Raw genomic sequence first — 5,997 nt, forward strand, 5'->3', positions numbered from 1 at the left:
AGTGCTCTCTTTCACTCCTTGGCTAGACTTATTCCTTGGTATTTTATTTTTTTGTAGCTATTTTTAAAAGATATTGCTTCTTAGTAGCTGGTTCATTTTTAATTCATAGAAATGGTACTGAATTTAGTATGTAGATCTTGTTTCCTACAAATGTATTGAATTATTTTATGATAAAAATGTTTGGTGGAGTCTTTCAAGTCTTTATGTGAACAAGATCATGTCATATAAGCACAAAGATAGCTTGAGTTTTTCTTTTTAATGTGCATGATTTTTATCTGTCTCTTCTAACAATTCTGGCAAGTATAATATACTGCATTGCATTTAGTAGTAAAAGGGGCATATTTCTTTTGCTCCAGGTTTTAGAAGCAATGCTTTTATCTTTTCCCTATTTAGGATATTAACTGTGGGCTTGTTATGTTTGTCATATAGAGGTTTGTCATATGTTGTGGTGAATCTGTTCCTTCCGTAGAGAATGTGTGGAGAGTTTTTATGATAAAATGATGTTAAATGTTTTTAAATATATTTTTTATTGTAAGGATACTGCACAGAGGGATGACAGTTAAATGAGCAAGGTAATGAGTCCATTTATTGTGAGCATTGTTACCCCATCCTTTGTTATCAAATACTTTCCTTGTGTCTGTGGTTTTTGTTCCTCATTCTGATTCATCCCATTTATTCACACACACACACACACACACACACACACAGATATCTCATCTTTGACTCCTGCTTATAGATAAACCTTCTTGTAGATGGTATGCAATTTTTAGTGTCTAGTTAGATTAGCTTTTCTAGTATTTTGTTGAGAATTTTACATATTTATTCATCAAGGTTAGTTATCTATCATTTTTTCTTTTGGGATTGAGTTTGGAATCAGTAAATGATGGTCTCACTGAATGAATTCAAAAGAATTTCATTCATTTAAATTTTTAAAAATAGTTTGAGAACAAGTGATATGAATTTGTCTTTAAAAGTGGAATTCAGCTGTGAAGCCACCCATTCCTATGCTTCTCCCTGTTTGTGATGTGTTCTTATTTACTACATTGTCTTTTCCATCATTTGATTTTTTAAAGGGACTTTTTTTTTTGGTCTTGGACTGGGTGCTGTCCTTCAGCTCAAGGCTAGCGCCATACCAGTTGAGCCACAGAACCACTTCTGGCATTTTTTTTTTTTTTTTTTTTTGCTTATGTGGTGCTGAGGAATTGAACCCAGGGATTCATGTATGCGAGGCAAGCTCTCTACCACTGAGCCACCTTCCCAGCCTCATTTGATTTTTTAAAAGGGTTGAAACATATTAATGTATTATATAACTCCTTAATGTGTAATGAATTAGATTGAGTGAAAAATTTTGCTTTTTATACCAAGCATTGCTTTAAAATTTACAGTATCTCACTGTATCCAAAACACCAAAAGATAAAAGAGACATTGGTGGTCTTTACTGTAAGAATAGACATTTTAGGTGGACCTTCAGGAAAATATGTCTACTAAAATTTTATATCAAATAAATTTATTCTTTACCTTTTACATTCAATTTTCTTCATTCAGTACAGCATAACATCTTTCCATTGCAATAACTGAGTATTTCCAATGTTTTCAATGATTGGATTACATTCCAATGTTTAGGTGGAAGGCAGTAATTTGGTCAAACTCCTTTCGTGGAACACTTGGTTTTGTTTCAAAGTCTTACCTCTAGTAGGAACAAACAATAAGAAATTGAAAGTAATCAAAAAATAAAAATATGCAAGAATGTCATAAATTCTATTGAAAACATTGCTTTGGTAAGGTATAGAACAGTTGGGAATTAGAAGAGGTGATCTCAACTAGAAAAAAATTTTAAGTCTGAATGGTGCAACATATACAAAGAAGAAAAAACACTGTGTGGGAAGGACGCAAGCAAGGGTTTTATAGTTCCATGAATTGAAGGGAGAGAAACTTGGCTTTCTGAAAAATAATTAGGGGTCAAGTCATAAAGAATTCAAAGGTAAAGGAAAAACTTTATTCTTGGTGTAAATGAAAACCCCTTCATAATTTGGAGCAATGGAAAAAGAGACTAGAGCTAGAAAAGGGAAAAAAATAGAAAGAAAGAATTCCAGTAAAGGAGAATGCCTATAAGTAGAAGGCATAGAGCATATGATTGTGAAGGAATTGATTTGCAAACTGATCACATGACCAATTTAAATTTTCAGGGAATCCATTTCCTTACATCTAGGAAAGTGCATTATTTCTATATTCATCTATGTTTCCTAAGGTTCTTCAGTAATAGCTTATTGTTTTCATTATATTTACATAGTGCACATATAAAAATGCTAAAATTCCATTTTCAACTGATTATTGTTTATATGTAAGTGTTCTGTCATCTTCAGTTGACATAACAAAGTACCATTTACTGACTATTTTAAGCAATAGAACTTTTTGTTCTCTTTATTTTAGAGGGCAGAAATCTAATAGCAAGAAGCCGGCAGGTTTGTTTTCTCATTTGGACTGTCTTCCTTACTGTGCAGAGCCGCCTACTTGCCAGGCCTTCATGTATAAAAGAGATAAAGCATAAATACCTTTTTTCTGTCTTTTCTAATAAAGCACTAATTCTATCACAAGGGCATCATCCTTATGACTTCATCTAACCAACTCATCTTCCAAAAGTCTCTGCTTCCAAATACTCTAATGTTGAAATTGCCTAAAATTTTAGACAATATAATACAGTCTAGGAGAGTTATCTAACTTTTGTTATCTAACATCTATTAACCAGATGAAATGATTTGATATGCCTATTGTTCTTTTTCCATTTATTGTTTTGAGTTTATCTCTCAGTGAGACAAAGATATAATCTGCTAATAATGACAATTTTGTTTGTTTCTTTTCAGTAGTAATGAGTGTACATTCTCTCTTCTTGTAGGATTTAATTGTTGGGAATTTCTATTTTAAAACTGAAAAATGGTAATAATAACATGTTCCAGATCCTAATTTGAAATTTTTTCAAGTATTTCGCTGTTTGGAATAGCATTTTCGTGTTAGTTCCAATTGTGTGTGTGTGTGTGTGTGTGTGTGTGTGTGTGTGTGTGTGTGTGTGTGTGTGAATAAACTTCGTAGATTAATAAAAGATTTATGTTGTTTTGTTGTTGTTGTTGTTGTTATACTTTCGAGCATGTAAGGTCTGCTCCTGGATGGCAAGCAGACTCCACCCTCCTCGCAGCAAAATTTCCTCTCAGTACCTGTATTACCTAGGCAACTGGCACACCTGGAAGAGGTCACATCTGCATCCGCTGAGGTCACATCTGAATCTGATGTGGCCACACCTTTCCCTGCCCATACCCTAGATCAGGCCTAGGCCAGGCCCAGACGCCCTATTTCCCAGGTCTTTCCCAGCACCATGGAGTGACAACATGGCCTGGTGCCAACGAGAACAATGAATAAACCTACCCCTTACCTGAATACCACATGTGTGGTATGGTTCTTACTCGGCAATCTCTTTTTAAAAACCTAACAGAGCAAATGACAACATAATTTTGATAGCTGTTCTTTTTTTCAGTGCTCATCCAGAGTAATAATACTTTCCAGACATTTGCTTTGTGTGGTTCCTTTGCAACCTGCACCTGAGAGGAGAAGAGGGCTGGCTGCCTAACACTCAGGGCACAAAAAGGTTATCCTCTTTGAAAATGAGAGTTTTTGTGTACAAATCTGGGAGAAGCACTTAGAATTGTCTCTCTATAACTAACCCTTGCACTCCTTTTTGTATTTTATCTACTATCTATTTCAAATGAATGAAGAATAAGCTAAGGCCCTGAAGATGCTACTCTCTTAAGTCTACCCTGGAGCTCATCTGTAAAGAATATGCATGCAAATCCATGGCTTTCTCCCAAACATGCCCTCAGGCTGAGAAGCTTTCTATCCTAGAGAAAACCTCTAGGATAGAAAGCACTTAGGTCTTCTTAGAGAGCAGTCCCCTGATGGTGCGAGAAAATGAATGCTCATTGGGATAAATTTCAAGCAATCAGGGGCAGTGTTTAGTCCCTTTACCTCAACTCATTTACTCCTTGTTGAAAATTCTCTCAGCAGTCAGCCAGAATGAGTCTCACTTGCCCACAAATTATTGACTTCCTCCTTCCTTCACTAACAGTGTTTCTTTAGACATGGCTTTGCTTGTGGGAGAGCTACACCTCAGAAGGTAGGAAATGCCAAGTTAGACTATGTATAATTTATCTCCAAGCTTTGCATGTGTGATACCAAATGAATGCTGGAGGAATCATGTAGTGCAAATAAGTGCAAGTGATCATTGCTTAGAAATGTGTTATGTTAAATTAAATGTCCTCAAAATGTTTGTTCTAAGACATTGCTTTAAATAATTGTAATTTTGGTAGTTATCCATGTAAAACTTTTATGTCCTAGGTCAACAAGAGTGTACAGATGAGGTGTCATGTGTCAATTTTATTTTAATTTTTTATTTCTAATGTTTCAAATTTCAAAATTCTAAAAGAAGAATACAAAATTCCACATATGTTGCTTTCCAATTTCAATAAATGTCAACATTGGCTTTATTGTGTATCCTATTCCACTTAGTCATTTTAAAGTATCATGGAATTTAACATATACACAGAAACATGCATATACCATAATTATATAAAAGGAATTATCCATGTTACCAGCAGGAAGATTAAACTTTTAGAAATTAGTTCCTTTACGTTCTCTTCCCAGTTCTACTACCACTGACAAAAGTAAATACGATTTTAAATGTATATAGTATTTTAAATTTACAGTGTTTAAAGCAAACAACATAGATTCTATCTTTTTCTCATCCTTTAATCTCTATGGTTTGGAGAAAGGGTGATTTTTGTTTAGTGCGCATTTTGTTTTAGCAACGTACTACCTTGTTTTGTGTGGATATAGTTTCTTTGTTTACTTCTAAACTTTATATCACTGTCAAGATTTTAAAATTCTAGTGATACTAACTAGACACTATGTTGAAAATGAACTATACCACTTTTGGGGGAGAGTGGAGAAAAACTGAAAAATAAGAGAATGGTGACACTGTTCAAATAGAATTACCTGACTTATTAACTCTAACCCATCTGTACATCACCTTTACGACAAAACAAGACAAATTCACTCCTCACTGTTTTACATACAAGCATTTTTCACAAAATTTCCTTAATAAGTGCTTTCTTCAAGTAGAAATGAACTCAAGTCTGGATTGGGTTAATTAAAGCAAGGTTTGAAATGATGGAGTAAGAGGCATGCTTTTCTACTGTTTTAGACTTAAGTGGGGAATTAGTGTTCTATGTTCAAAGGTAGTAAAATAAACAGGTGTTTTGACAGTACTCCCTGCAATCAGAAATTGGTTTATAATGCAAATTATTAGTAATACCCTTATAACATTGTATCCTGCCTCTATGTCAGCATTTCATTGTTTTATTCAGGCATACAGCATTATATGTATTTAAAAGCTTTATTTTAGAATGATAGGGCATTTCAGAATGATACTTTTTTTGTTGGAATATAACTTACGTTAAAATCTAGTTCTGGATTTGTAAGATGATCAAAATTACTTTTGATGATTTCATGAGCATGTACTGTAATTCAGTACTGTATTGCACTGTAACGTTCAGTAATCCAGATCTACTGTATGATGAGATGCACCTTATTTGACAAACTGATATCCAAAGGAGGTAATGGCTGCTGTCTGACTCAATGTACTGTCATTTATTATGAAAATGTTACTTTCCTGTTGTCAGTGAAAAAACTAAGTTCATAAGGAACTCACCAACTTATTTCTTGAAAATTCAAAATGATTTATATTCATTTTCCATATAGATATAACATTATACAATAATTCTAAACAAGATATTGTTTAGCAATTTATTAGAAAGTCTAGGTTTCTGATAAAATGTTGGTAGTTTTCCATCTTCAGTAGCATGGAACAAATTCATAGTCTCAGTTTTCAACTAATATCATTTTAGATACTAGACAATCCAGTATACCCAAAATACTGAATACTGAAAGCTC

This window comes from Dipodomys merriami, unplaced genomic scaffold, assembly GCF_024711535.1.
Source record: "Dipodomys merriami isolate MVZ:Mamm:240054 unplaced genomic scaffold, mDipMer1.0.p SCAF_1, whole genome shotgun sequence".
Lineage (NCBI taxonomy): Eukaryota > Metazoa > Chordata > Mammalia > Rodentia > Heteromyidae > Dipodomys > Dipodomys merriami.